Genomic DNA, 14,730 nt, shown 5'->3' with positions numbered 1-14,730 from the left:
ACTGATGATAGGTTTGCATTCAAAAAATGTTGGAAACTGTTTAGAATTGTTCTTTATTAAATATACAGCTATTAAATATGGCCATAACATGAGTGGGAAGGGACAGTCTGTAAGGGGAGTTAGAGGAGGCAGGAGGGACTGTGTGTAAGGAAGGTGGGAGAGACGTGCATGTGAGGGAGAGTTGGAGGAAGGGGGAGAGGGGACCGTACGTGTGATGGAGAGTCGGAGGGAGGCATCTGAGGGTGGTTGGGGGAGGGTGTGGGACTGTGTATGTGGAGGTGTGGGAGCACAGTGCTAACTGTGACTTTGATGTCTTGTATCTTTCAGTGCTCATGTGTCGAGGTAAAGCTGTGCAGGATTTCACGGGTCCCGACTGCCGCTTCCTAAAGTTTAAAAAGGGTGAAACAATTTACGTTTATTATAAATTAGCAGGGGGAAGGAACGATCTTTGGGCTGGAAGTGTGAGTAGCATTTTATTTGTACGTATGTTACTCTAAAGTTACTTTAAAGGGGCTTGGATCTTTGTGCCATCAAATCAAGTTTCTATTAAATTGTTTGCCCCTCCTCTGAATCAAAAATTTGAGGGTTCAAGCCCTATTCCTGGACGAGCACAGAACCTGGGAGGCATTTGAATTCAATTAATAAATCTGGAGTTAAAAAAAAAGCTAGTCTGAAATGGGAAACCATTGTCGATTGTTGTAAAAACCCATTGGTTCACTCATGTCCTTTCGGGAAGGAAATCTGCCATCCTTACCTGGTCTGGTCTACATGTAATTCCAGACCCACAGCAATGTGGTTGACTCTTAAATAATGTCTGAAATGGCTTAGCAAGCCATTCAGTTCAAGAGCAATTAGGGATGGACAACCAATGCTGGCCTAGTCAGCGATGCCCACATCTCACAAACGAATAACAAAAAAATTGTGTTGTTTATTTAGAGATACAGCACTGAAACAGGCCCTTCGGCCCACCGAGTCTATGCGACCAACAACCACCCATTTATACTAATCCTACATTAATCTCATATTCCCTACCACATCCCCACCGTTCTCCTACACCTACCTAGATTAGATTTAGATTAGATTAGAGATACAGCACTGAAACAGGCCCTTCGGCCCACCGAGTCTGTGCCGAACATCAACCACCCATTTATACTAATCCTACACTAATCCCATATTCCTGCCAAACATCCCCACCTGTCCCGATATTTCCCTACCACCTACCTATACTAGTGACAATTTATAATGGCCAATTTACCTATCAACCTGCAAGTCTTTTGGCTTGTGGGAGGAAACCGGAGCACCCGGATAAAACCCACGCAGACACAGGGAGAACTTGCAAACTCCACACAGGCAGTACCCGGAATCGAACCCGGGTCCCTGGAGCTGTGAGGCTGCGGTGCTAACCACTGCGCCACTGTGCCGCCCTACTCTAGGGGCAATTTACAATGGCCAATTTACCTATCAACCTGCAAGTCTGTGGCTGTGGGAGGAAACCGGAGCACCCGGCAGAAACCCACGTGGTCACAGGGAGAATTTGCAAACTCCGCACAGGCAGTACCCAGAACTGAACCCGGGTCGCTGGAGCTGTGAGGCTGCGGTGCTAACTACTGTGCCACCTGTTGAGTTGTGAAGGTGTGTTGTATTATTAGGAATGTCTCCTGCGGATTAAACCTGAAGCCCTGTCTGCCAGTTCAGGTGGACATACAAACATACGAATTAGGAGCAGAAGTAGGCCATTTGGCCCCTCTAGCCTGCTCCTCCATTCAATAAGATCATGGCTGCCTTGTCTGTGTCTGGAATTCCATACTCCCATCTACCCCTGATAACCTTTGATTCCCTTGCCTGACAAGAATCTGTCTACCCCCCACCTTACAATTATTCAATGATGCTGTCTCCACCACCTTCTGAGGCAGAGTTCCAAAGTCGCACAACCCTGTGAGAAAAAATTTCTCCTTATCTCTTTCCTAAAAGGGCGGCCCTAATTTTAAAACAGTGCCCCTTAGTTCTGGACTCCCGCACAAGAGGAAACATCCTGTCAAGACCGTTCAGGACCTTATATACTTCAATCAAGTCTCCCCTCACTCTTCTAAACTCCAGTGAAAACTAGCCCAGTCTATCCAACCTTTCCTCATAAGACAACCTGCTCATTCCAGGTATCTAGCTAGTAAACTTCCTTTTGACGTTAACAGAGGAATTATTAGATAAAAAAAGATCAAGGCCCATCTCGTTCAGCTACTACCATCCTGGAAGTTGTATAATACAATGTTAAATAGTTGCTTGGTAGTACAGAACTTGAGTACTGCTGAAAAAAAGAGACATGCTGTTGAAGCTTTTCATCTTGAACTCATCAGGACAGATGCAAGAATGCTGAATTTCAAAGGAAGTAATATAAATTGTTGGGTCTTAAATCTGAACAAAGGAAACTATGAGGGTAAGAGGGGCAAGTTGGCTATGATGGATTGGAAAAATACACTAAACGATTTGACAGACAGGAAATGGCTAGGTATGTGGAAAGGAAAAGATTAGCAAGGACAAATGTGGGTCCATTACAGGCAGAGACAGGAGAATTTATAATGGAGAATAGGGAAATGGTGGAGAAACTAAACAATTACTTTGTGTCTTTCTTCACGGAGGAAGATTCAGAAAATCTCTCAGAAATACTAGGGCAGCAAGGGACTTGTGAAAATGAGGAACTGAAAGAAATGAGTATTGATAAAGAGGTAGTACTCAAGAGATTAACTGGATTGAAGGTTGATAAATCCCCTGGACCAGATGAGCTACATCCCAGAGTGTTGAAGGAGGTGGCTATGGAGATAATGGTTGCATTGGTGATTATGTTTCAAAATTCTATAGATTCTGGAAAGTAACAAATATAACCCCACTATTTAAAGAGGGAAAGAGAAAACAGGGAACAACAGACCTGTTAGTTTGACATCAGTAATAGGGAAAATGTTAGAATCTATTATAAAGGATGTGATAACTAGACACTTAGAAAATAATATGATTGAGCAGAGTCAGCAGGATTTATGAAAGGGAAATCATGTTGGACAAACCTGTTAAGTGTTTTGAGGATGTTACTTGTAGTTAAAGGAGAACTGTAGATGTGGTGTATTTGGATTTTCAGAAGGCTTTTGTTCAGGTCCCACATAGAAGGTTAGTGAAACAAAATTGGAGCACATGGGATTGGAGTTAATATACTGCTATGGATTGAGATTTGGCTGACAGACAGAAAACAGAGAGTAGGAATAAATGGTAATTCTCAGCATGGCAGGCTGTTACTGGTGGGGTACCACAAGGATCAGTGCTGGGGCTACAGCTGTTCACAATATACATAAATGATTTGGATGTGGGGACCAAATGTAATATTTCCATATCTGCTGATAACACAAACTAGGGGGGAATTAAGTTGTGAAGAGGATGCAAGGAGGCTTCAAGGGGACCTTGGACAGGCTAAGTGAATGGGCAAGAACATGGCAGATGGAATATAATGTGAATAAGTGTGAAGTTATTCATTTTGGTAGAATAAACAGAAACACAGAATATTTCTTAAATGGTGAGAGGTTGGGAAGTGTTGCTGCCCAAAGGGACCTGGGTGCCCTTGTTCATGAGTCATTAAAGCTAGCATGCAGGTGCAGCAAGCAATTAGGAAGGCAAATGGTATGTTGGCCTTTATTGCAAGAGGATTTGAGTACAGGAGTAAAGATGTATTGCTGCAACTGTATAAGCCTTGGTGAGACCACATCTGAAGTATGGTGTACAGTTTTGGTCTCCTCAGCTAAGGAAGGATATACTTACCATAGAGGGAGTGCAATGGAGGTTCACCAGACTAATCCCTGGAATGGCAGGATTGTCTTATGCGGGGAGATTGAGGAAACTGGCCTGTATTCTCTAGAATTTCAAAGATTGAGAGGTGATCTCATTGAAACTTAGAAACTTCTTACAGGTGTGACAGGGTGGCTGTAGATAGATTTTGGGTTTTCCGGCAGGCTTTTAAAAAAAAAGTTGGAACCTGCCGGAAAACCCTGAATCTGTCTGAAGTTGGGAAACCACTGTTCCTGCTCCCAGTGCCTGTCAGCTGTGAAACTGACTGGTGATGTTTCTTAAAAAAACTGACCAACCACAAAACTGCTCTGTTGAACATTCCAGCTCTCTGCAACTGTCAGAGAGTGAGGTGGGGGGAACAGAGAGGGAGGGGGGGTGGTGGAGACAGAGAGATCAAGACCACTTCTGACGGATGGACATCCATCCGCAATACTCCACATTGCTACAAGAAGTGTGCGGGCAAACATTGACCACTTGTGCAAGCAAAAAAATTGACAGGTATCTCACTAAATCAGTGTCCAACATAGTGACAGGAAAGTAAGTCAATAAATTAATGTTCTCTTTTAAAGCTTCTTCACAAAAATGCACGTTTGTTGTTGTTTTGATTAACAGCAAGATAAATTCATAATGCCTTTATCTTTCCAAAATTGTCTCACCTACCCACTAAGTAAAAAAAAAATTGTAATGTGGCCCCCCATGTGAAAAGGTTGGACGACCCTGGTCTAGAACCAGGGAACATAGTCTCAGAATAAGGGGTAGGTCATTTAAGACTGAGGAGGAATCTCTTCACAATGAGGGTGGTGGATCTTTGGAATTCTCTACCCCAGAGGGCTGTGGAAGCTCAATCAATGAGCATGTTCAAGACAGAAATCAATAATTTTCAGGATACTAGTGACATCAAGGGATATGAGGATAGTGCAGGAAAGTGACATTGAGGTAGATGATCAGCCATGATCTAATTGAATGGTGGAGCAAACTCGACAGGCTGAATGGCCTACTCCTGCCCTTATGTTCCAATGATAGAGGTATTCAAAATCATGAGGGGTCTGGACAGGGTAGATAGGGTAAAAACTCTTAACATTGGTGGAGAGATAGAGAACAAGAGGGCACAGATTTAAGTTAATTGACTAAAGAAGCAATAGCAACATGAGAAAAAACTTTTACACGCAATGAGCGGTGAGGATCTGGAATGCACTGCCTGAGATTATGGCGGAGACAGGTTCAATTGAGGCATTCAAGAGGGAATTGGATTGTTCTCTGAAAAGGAAAAATGTGCAGGGCTATGGGAAGAAGGCGGGGAGTGGGACTAGGTAAACTGTTGTGGGCGATATTAGATATGGAAATTATGGTTCCTGTCTGCTGACTGCCAACACTTAAGTCTGTCCACATGGAGATATTTACACCACAGGCTGCGATTGGTAGCAAACGGGTAATTCATTGAAACACTCCAAAACTGCTCTTTTGGATAGCAGGCACAGACACGATGGGCTGACTGGCCTCCTGTGATTCTGAATCATAATAATGCTACTATTTGAAAAGGAGCAGAGAGTGCAATCGCAGCCTGTGGTGTAAATATCTCCACGTGGACAGACTGAAGTGCAATATCCTTGTTGGGAGTCAGCAGACAGGAAGCATAATTTCCATACTCTAATATCACCCACAGCAGCCCTGTCACTGTGCTGTGAAGTACCTGCCCATAAATATCTCTGGAGATAGAAGGGAAAAAGAGAAAAAGAAAAATTAGCTCTCGAAATCATGAAGAAAAAGCAGAAAGTGGAAATGCAGCAAAAATTATCATGGCCAGTGACACATTCCGAGGACTGACTTGTTTGCATTTTGGCAGATCGCTTTTACTGACCTGCCTGGCATCCATGGTACCAGGCCGCAGCTGGGCGGACCCTCCCGGCCCCCAGGCCGCAGCTGGGCGGACCCTCCCGGCCCCCAGGCCGCAGCTGGGCGGACCCTCCCAGTGTGTCCACAGTTCCACCCTTGGACAACCATTAGAATTTGTTTGTGAAAGAAAAGCACTTGAAGGGCTGTCCTGATGGCTTAACAAGTTTATCCGGCAAGTCACTGAGCTGTACGGTCCAGGAAGGTGCCAGGTCACTGACCTGGCCTGGGTTTAGCTGATCTCTTCCCAGAGTAGCGATCACAGGGGCTTTGAAATTGGTCTCTACCTGGGGTAGAGGAGGGGAAACTCGACAGGGGTTTTGCTCCTGATCGCTATCCAGTAAACCTGCCTGTGATCTTTGGGTGAACTCAGGGTTGGGCTCTGGTGTAGTGCAAAGCCCCTGTGAAGATGACTAAACTGCTGACACTCACTATAGATCCTTGTATGATCCTCCTTGAGGGAAGTACATGTGTCTGTGGACCTCAATTACAATTATTTTTATTTGTATATCACTTAGTGAAAAAGTCAGAAGGTTTTTTCAGAGTGTGAAAGAATGGATGTAGTTCAAGTAAGGCGGTTAGGAGATGGGAGGAAAAAGAACAAAGAACAGTCCAGCACAAGAACAGGCCATTCGGCCCTCCAAGCCTTCGCCGATCTTGATGCCTGCCTAAACTAACACCTTCTGCACTTCCGGGGCCCATATCCCTCTATTCCCTTCCTATTCATATATTTGTCAAGATGTCTCTTAAATGTCGCTATCGTATCTGCTTCCACCACCTCCCCTGACAGCAAGTTCCAGGCACTCACCACCCTCTGTGTAAAAAAAACTTGCCTCGCACATCCCCTCTAAACTTTGCTCCTCGCACCTTAAACCTATGTCCCCTAGTAACTGACTCTTCCACCCTGGGAAAAAGCTTCTGACTATCCACTCTGTCCATGCCGCTCATAACTTTGTAAACCTCTATCATGTCGCCCCTCCACCTCCGTCGTTCCAGTGAAAACAATCCGAGTTTTTCCAACCTCTCCTCATAGCTAATGCCCTCCAGACCAGGCAACATCCTGGTAAATCTCCTCTGCACCCTCTCCAAAGCCTCCACGTCCTTCTGGTAGTGTGGCGACCAGAATTGCATGCAATATTCTAAGTGTGGCCTAACTAAGGTTCTGTACAGCTGCAACATGACTTGCCAATTTTTATACTCTATGCCCCGACCGATGAAGGCAAGTATGCCGAATGCCTTCTTGACTATCTTATCCACCTGCGTTGCCACTTTCAGTGACCTGTGGACCTGTACGCCCAGATCTCTCTGCCTGTCAATACTCCTAAGGGTTCTGCCATTTACTGTATACTTCCCACCTGCATTATACCTTCCAAAATGCATTACCTCACATTTGTCCTGAATAAACTCCATCTGCCATTTCTCCGCCCAAGTCTCCAACTGATCTATATCCTGCTGTATCCTCTGACAATCCTCATCATTATCCGCAATTCCACCAACCTTTGTGTCGTCCGCAAACTTACTAATCAGACCAGCTACATTTTCCTGCAAATCATTTATATATACTACAACCAGCAAAGGTCCCAGCACTGGTCCCTGCGGAACACCACTAGTCACATCCCTCCATTCAGAAAAACACCCATCCACTGTTACCCTCTGTCTTCTGTGACCGAGCCAGTTCTGTATCCATCTTGCCAGCTCACCTCTGATCCCGTGTGACTTCACCTTTTGTACCAGTCTGCCATGCGGGACCTTGTCAAAGGCTTTACTAAAGTCCATATAGACAACATCCACCGCCCTTCCCTCATCAATCATCTTCGTCACTTCCTCAAAAAACTCAATCAAATTAGTAAGTCACGACCTCCCCTTCACAAAACCATGTTGTCTCTCGCTAATAAGTTCGTTTGTTTCCAAATGGGAGTAAATCCTGTCCCGAAGAATCCTCTCTAATAGTTTCCCTACCACTGACGTAAGGCTCACCGGCCTATAATTTCCTGGATTATCCTTACCACCCTTCTTAAACAAAGGAACAACATTGGTTATTCTCCAGTCCTCTGGGACCTCACCTGTAGCCAATGAGGATGCAAAGATTTCTGTCAAGGCCCCAGCAATTTCTTCCCTTGCCTCCCTCAGTATTCTAGGGTAGATCCCATGAGGCCCTGGGGACTTATCTACCTTAATGCTTTGCAAGACACCCAACACCTCCTCCTTTTTGATAATGAGATGACTGAGACTATCTGCAGTCCCTTCCCTAGGCTCATCATCCACCAAGTCCTTCTGCTTGGTGAATACTGATACAAAGTACTCATTTAGCACATCACCCATTTCCTCTGTCTCCACGCACAGATTCCTATCTCTGTCCTTGAGCGGGCCAACCCTTTCCCTGGTTACCCTCTTGCTCTTTATATATGTATAAAAAGCCTTGGGATTTTTCTTAATCCTGTTTGCCAAGTGTAAAAGTCTTTTTATTTTTTAAAAAAATCTATAAAACTGGCAAATACGTTTCGGTTTATGGTTCCAGAGACCAGTGGGTAAGAAATTCCTGGAATGTGCAGTTAGACACAATGTCCTGTTATCATTAGTAGATCATGGTTTACTGGGATGCTGCTTCTCTTCCCTCTTGTCAGTAGGCTATTCATCCATGACTATTCACTGATCACAGCCAAGCTGAATCTCACCTTCACCTGGTGCTCTCAGGCACTCCCAGCCAAGGGGTGGGGTCACTGGGTGGTTATTGGGAGCAGGAACCCCATCAGGTATCTATTTAAAAAAAAACTTTTTATTCATCCCTCCTAATCCGGGGGACCAGAGAGAAATTATGGCATTTCAAGTGCCAAGAATATGTAAAGCAGGCCTCAGCTACACCCTGCCATAACACTCAAGTGATTGGGATAGGGGTGGGGAGTGTTGTTAAATAACTTTTATTGCAATGATTCTCATTTTTGATTCTGAAGAGCATCTTCTAATTCTCTGAATATGAATCCAGTGAAGCATCCAGGATAGAATGACCCTGGTGACTGGGGGTTTAGGATAGATTACAAACATCTGAACATATAATCTAATCTAGGACAGTAAATGTAGAACAGGAGCTGTGAACAGTCAGTAAATTACAGTGCCTCTGATAGGTGGATTGTTGGCACTGCTTAAGGTAGATTTATTGCCCATGATATCTCTACATATTAAACAACGTTGTGATAAGGGGATGTGCTTATCTTTCTGATGAGTGACAAAGTGTTTACTTTGTGAAGTTTCTAGAACGCTCCAATGTACATAGTATTTCACAGCAAGCAGGGGCTGGAATTCGGGCTAACAGACAATTAACTCTTAAACCCCTTCGCTCTCAAGTTCTGAAATGATTTGAAGTGCTAGCCCTTATTGGTCACAGTTGGTTATATTTTATTCCGTTTATTTGTTATTTAGTGAATGTAAATCCCTGGAGCCAAGCGATAGCCTCCTTATTTGATGATTATTAGATGATTAGTCCGCCGATTAGTCTGGAGAGGGGGCACTCCTCAGTGATGTGCAGCATTGTTTGTGTGTCTCCACAAATGCATAAGTGGTTTGTACTGAGGCGCCAGTGGTGGAGGTTGGCTGCGCAAGGGCCCTGAACCTGTTTAGCAAGGACCACTCTCGCCATGGTGGTTCAAAGTCTGCCGTTTGACAGATGAGGTTTGTCACAAGGAACTTGTTCGTGACTTCCCGTGTTTCACATTCCTTGATCCAAAGGATGTCTGCTGGTAGATCTTGGCTCAGGAAGATTGCCCCATATGGGGCAGCTGAGATGGAAGGTGAGGCAGTAGGTAGATTGAATGTGTCATTATGGAGCAGTAAGTGAGGTGCAGCACAGATGGTTTCAACTAGCTTGTAGGTTTTTGTCAGTTGGTGGATGTGGGGGACTACCACAGGGCTCAGTACTAACCCCAATGCTGCTCAACATATATACAAATGATCTGCCAACAACCAGATCTTGCAAGTTCATCTGTGCTGATGACATCTGTTACGCCACCCAAGCTCCATCCTTCTGCACCTTGGACCAGATCTTTAACAAAGATGTACAAAGTTGATGGACTACTGCAGCACATGACATCTCACAGTGAATCCCTCTAAAAACATATTCAGTGTATTTCACCTTCACAGTTTTATTCAGTATAAGTAAGACTTGACATGCTAATATCTGAGCAGGGGTATCAAAGCGCAACAGCATTATTCCCTGGATAGAAGTGCAATCTCCCCATAACCACTCCCTGGTCATGTCCCAGGTACCGTCACGTCAATCAATGTGTCACATAATAGTTCTATAATCTCTGCACACGGGGAATCTCTTATACATTTTTTTTTACACGTTACCTCTATTATTTAAACAGCCCAATTACGAAAGATGTAATTTATTCATCTGCCTGTCCAAGCCAGGTTAAACTCTCAAGATGTCTGACTTCCCATGCTCGGACTCGGATCAGCTCATAAACATTCCAATGTCAAGCTTGACTAAAGCAAGGAAAACGTGGTGGACTTGTTACTCGGCTGTTTTGTCTCGGCTCTATCCACATCTGGGCCTTTAAGATTCTGCTAAGGTGTTTACCTTCAGTTCTCACACAGCAGCCTATTTGTTTTCATAAAAGCAAAATACTGCAGATGCTGGAAATCTGAAATAAAAACAAGGAAGGCTGGAAATACTGAGCAGGTCTGGCAGCATCTGTGGAGAGAGAAGCAGAGTTAACGTTTCAGGTCAGTCACCCTTCATCAGAACTGACAAATATTTTCCATCACTTGGCCCGTAGCCTTGTGTGCTATGGCGTTTCAAGTGCTTATCTTAAATACTTCTTAAATGTTCTGAGGGTTCCTGCCTCTACCACCCCTTCAGGCAGTGTGTTCCAGATTCCAACCACCCTCTGGGTGAAAGATTTTTTCCTTAAATCCCCTCTAAGCCTCCTGCCCCTTACCTTAAATCTATGCCCCCTGGATCTTGACCCCTCTGCTAAGGGAAAAAGTTTCTTCTTATCTATCCTATCAATGCCTCTCTTAATTTTGTATACCTCAATCAGGTTCCCCCTCAGCCTTCTTTGCTCTAAGGAAAACAACTCTAGCCTTTTCAGTCTCTCTTCATAGCTGAAATGCTCCAGCCCAGGCAACATCCTGGTGACTCTCCTCTGAACCCTCTCCAGTGCAATCACATCCTTCCTATAGTATGGTGACCAGCTCCATCATAACCTCCCTGCTCTTATATTCTATGCCTCGGCTTCTTTCTTTGGGCCTCCTTATCTCGAGAGACAATGGATACGTGCCTGGAGGTGGTCAGTGGTTTGTGAAGCAGTGCCTGGAGTGGCTATAAAGGCCAATTCTGGAGTGACAGGCTCTTCCACAGGTGCTGCAGAGAAATGTGTTTGTCGGGGCTGTTGCACAGTTGGCTCTCCCCTTGCGCCTCTGTCTTTTTTCCTGCCAACTACTAAGTCTCTTCGACTTGCCACAATTTAGCCCTGTCTTTATGGCTGCCCGCCAGCTCTGGCGAATGCTGGCAACTGACTCCCACGACTTGTGATCAATGTCACGCGATTTCATGTCGCGTTTGCAGACGTCTTTAAAGCAGAGACATGGACGGCTGGTGGGTCTGATACCAGTGGCGAGCTCGCTGTACAATGTGTCTTTGGGGATCCTGCCATCTTCCATGCGGCTCACATGGCCAAGCCATCTCAAGCGCCGCTGACTCAGTAGTGTGTATAAGCTGGGGGTGTTGGCCGCTTCAAGGACTTCTGTGTTGGAGATATAGTCCTGCCACCTGATGCCAAGTATTCTCCGAAGGCAGCGAAGATGGAATGAATTGAGACGTCGCTCTTGGCTGGCATACGTTGTCCCGGCCTCGCTGCCGTAGAGCAAGGTACTGAGGACACAGGCCTGATACACTCGGACTTTTGTGTTCCGTGTCAGTGCGCCATTTTCCCACACTCTCTTGGCCAGTCTGGACATAGCAGTGGAAGCCTTACCCATGCGCTTGTTGATTTCTGCATCTAGAGACAGGTTACTGGTGATAGTTGAGCCTAGGTAGGTGAACTCTTGAACCACTTCCAGAGCGTGGTCGCCAATATTGATGGATGGAGCATTTCTGACGTCCTGCCCCATGATGTTCGTTTTCTTGAGGCTGATGGTTAGGCCAAATTCATTGCAGGCAGCCGCAAAAAATAATAAAGGCAAAAATCCCATATGCCTTCCTAACCACCTTATCTACCTGTGCTGCTGCCTGCGGTGATCTATGGACAAGCACACCAAGGTCCCTCTGACCATCTGTACTTCCTAGGATGCCACCATCCATTGTATATTCCCTTGCCTTGTTAATCCTCCCAAAATGCAACACCTCACACTTCTCAGGATTAAATTCCATTTGCCACAGCTCCGCCCATTTTACCAGTCCATCTATATAATCCTGTAATCTAAGGCTTTCCTCCTCACTATTTACAACACTGCCAATTTTCGTGTCATCTGCGAACTTACTGATCATACCTCCTATATTCACGCCTAAATCATTAGTGTACACTACAAACAGCAAGGGTCCCAGCACGGATCCCTGTGGTACACCAATGGTCACAGGCTTCCACTCGCAAAAACAATTCTCAACCATTGCCCTCTGCCTCCTGCCACTAAGCCAATTCTGGATCCAAATTTCCCTGAATCCTATGGGTTCTTAACCAATCCCCCATGCGGGACCTTATCAAAAGCCTTACTAAAGTCCGTGTAGACTACATCAACTGCTTTACCCTCATCTACACACCTAGTCACCGCCTCTCAAAATTCAATCAAGTTAGTTAGACATGATCTCCCCCTGACAAAGCCATGATGGCTATCCCTGATTAATCCTGTCCCTCAGAATTTTTTCCAATAGTTTCCCTACCACTGATGTGAGACTCACTGGCCTGTAATTATCTGGTTTATCCCTGCTACCCTTCTTGAATAATTGTACCACATTTGCTGTCCTCCAGTCCTCTGGTATCTCTCCTGTGGCCAGAGAGGATTTTAAAATTTGTGTCAGAGCCCCTGCTATCTCCTCCCTTGCCTCACATAACAGCCTGGGATACATCTCATCTGGGCCTGGGGATTTATCTTCTTTTAAGCCTGCTAAAACAGCTAATACTTCCTCCCTTTCAATCCTAATATGTTTAAGTATATCATAATCCCCCTCCCTGATCTCTACACCTACATTGTCTTTCTCCACAGTGAACACAGATGAAAAGTAATCATTTAAAAGCTCACCTATGTCCTCCAGCTTCACACACACATTGCCACTTTGGTCTCTAATGGGCCCTACTCTTTCCCTGGTTATCCTCTTGCCCTTAATGTACTTACAAAACTCCTTGGGATTTTCCTTTATCTTGCCAGCCAGTGTTTTTTCATGTCCCCTCTTTGCTCTCCTAATTACTTTTTTAAGTACCCCCCCTACACTTTCTGTACTCCTCTAGGGCCTCTGCTGTTTTCAGCACTCTGAATCTGCCATAAGCCTCCTTTTTTTTGGCCTGATCCAGTCTTCTGTATCCCTTGACATTCAGGGTTCCTTGGACTTGTTGGTCCTACCCTTCACCTTTTCGGGAACATGTTGGTCCTGCACTTTCACTATTTCCTTTTTGAATGACTCCCACTGGTCTGATGTAGATTTTCCTACAAGTAGCTGCTCTCAGTCCACTTTGGCCAGATCCTGTTTTATCATGTTGAAATCAGCCTTCCCTCAATTCAGTACTTTTATTTCTAGTCCCTCTTTGTCCTTTTCCATAACTACCTTAAATCTTACTGAGTTATGGTCACTAACCCGAAATGCTCCCCCACTGACACTTCTACCACTTGCCCAGCTTCATTCCCCAGGATTTCTACGTGCTGACTCAAAAAGCTCTCCTGCACGCACTTTAAGAATTCCTCCCCCTTTAAGCTTTTTACCTTTTGCACTAAGACTATCCCAGTTAATATTGGGGAAGTTGAAATCCCCTACTATTTTTCACCTCTCTGAGATTTGCCTACATATCTGCTACTCTATCTCTCCCTGACTGTTTGGAGGCCTGTAGTACACGCCCAGCCAAGTGATTGCCCCCTTTTTGCTTTTAAGTTCTACCCATATGGCCTCATTTGAGGAACCTTCGAAGATATCATCCCTCCTTACTGCAGTAATTGACTCCTTGATCAACAGTGCAATGCCACCTCCTTTTACACCCTCCCCTGTCAAAGAACAAAGAACAGTACAGCACAGGAACAGGCCATTCGGCCCTCCAAGCCTGCGCCGATCTTGATGCCTGCCTAAACTAAAACCTTCTGCACTTCCAGGGTCCGTCTCCCTCTATTCCCATCCTATTCATGTATTTGTCAAGGTGCCTCTTAAACCTCTCTATGGTACCTGCTTCCACCAGCTCCCCGGCAACAAGTTCCAGGCACTCACCACCCTCTGTGTAAAGAACTTGCCTCGCACATCCCCTCTAAACTTTGCCCCTCTCACCTTAAACCTATGTCCCCTAGTAACTGACTCTTCCACCCCGGGAAAAAGCTTCTGACTATCCACTCTGTCCATGCCACTTATAACTTTGTAAACCTCTATCATGTTGCCCTTCCACCTCCGTCGTTCCAGTGAAAACAATCCGAGTTTATCCAACCTCTCCTCATAGCTAATGCCCTCCAGACCAAACAACATCCTGGTAAACCTCTTCTGTACCCTCTCCAAAGCTGCCACGTCCTTCTGGTATTGTGGCAACCAGAATTGCACGCAATATTCTAAGTGTGGCCTAACTAAAGTTCTGTACAGCTGCAACATGACTTGCCAATTTTTATACTCTATGCCCCGACCGATGAAGGCAAGCATGCCGTATGCCTTCTTGACTTCCTTATCCACCTGCGTTGCCACTTTCAGTGACCTGTGGACTTGTACGCCCAGATCTCTCTGCCTGTCAATACTCCTAAGGGTTCTGCCATTTACTGTATACTTCCCACCTGCATTGGACCTTCCAAAATGCATTACCTCACATTTGTCTGGATTAAACTCCATCTGCCATTTCTCCG

The 14,730-nt window shown here is 45.1% G+C and overlaps 1 protein-coding gene across 1 annotated transcript in view; it reads left to right on the top strand.

Moving 5' to 3' along the window:
* The first annotated feature begins 393 nt into the window (after positions 1-393).
* Positions 394-14,730, top strand: part of mia3 (MIA SH3 domain ER export factor 3) — a 204,501-nt gene continuing 190,164 nt past the window's right edge. The window contains exon 1 of the mRNA XM_068028070.1: positions 394-399. The gene's annotated coding sequence lies outside the window, so the exon portion shown is untranslated. The remainder of the gene's footprint in view (positions 400-14,730) is intronic.

The sequence above is a fragment of the Heterodontus francisci genome, chromosome 3 (assembly GCF_036365525.1).
Source record: "Heterodontus francisci isolate sHetFra1 chromosome 3, sHetFra1.hap1, whole genome shotgun sequence".
In the NCBI taxonomy this organism is placed as follows: domain Eukaryota; kingdom Metazoa; phylum Chordata; class Chondrichthyes; order Heterodontiformes; family Heterodontidae; genus Heterodontus; species Heterodontus francisci.
Note: the sequence above shows the minus strand (reverse complement) of the source record. Positions and strands in the feature narration are given on the sequence as shown.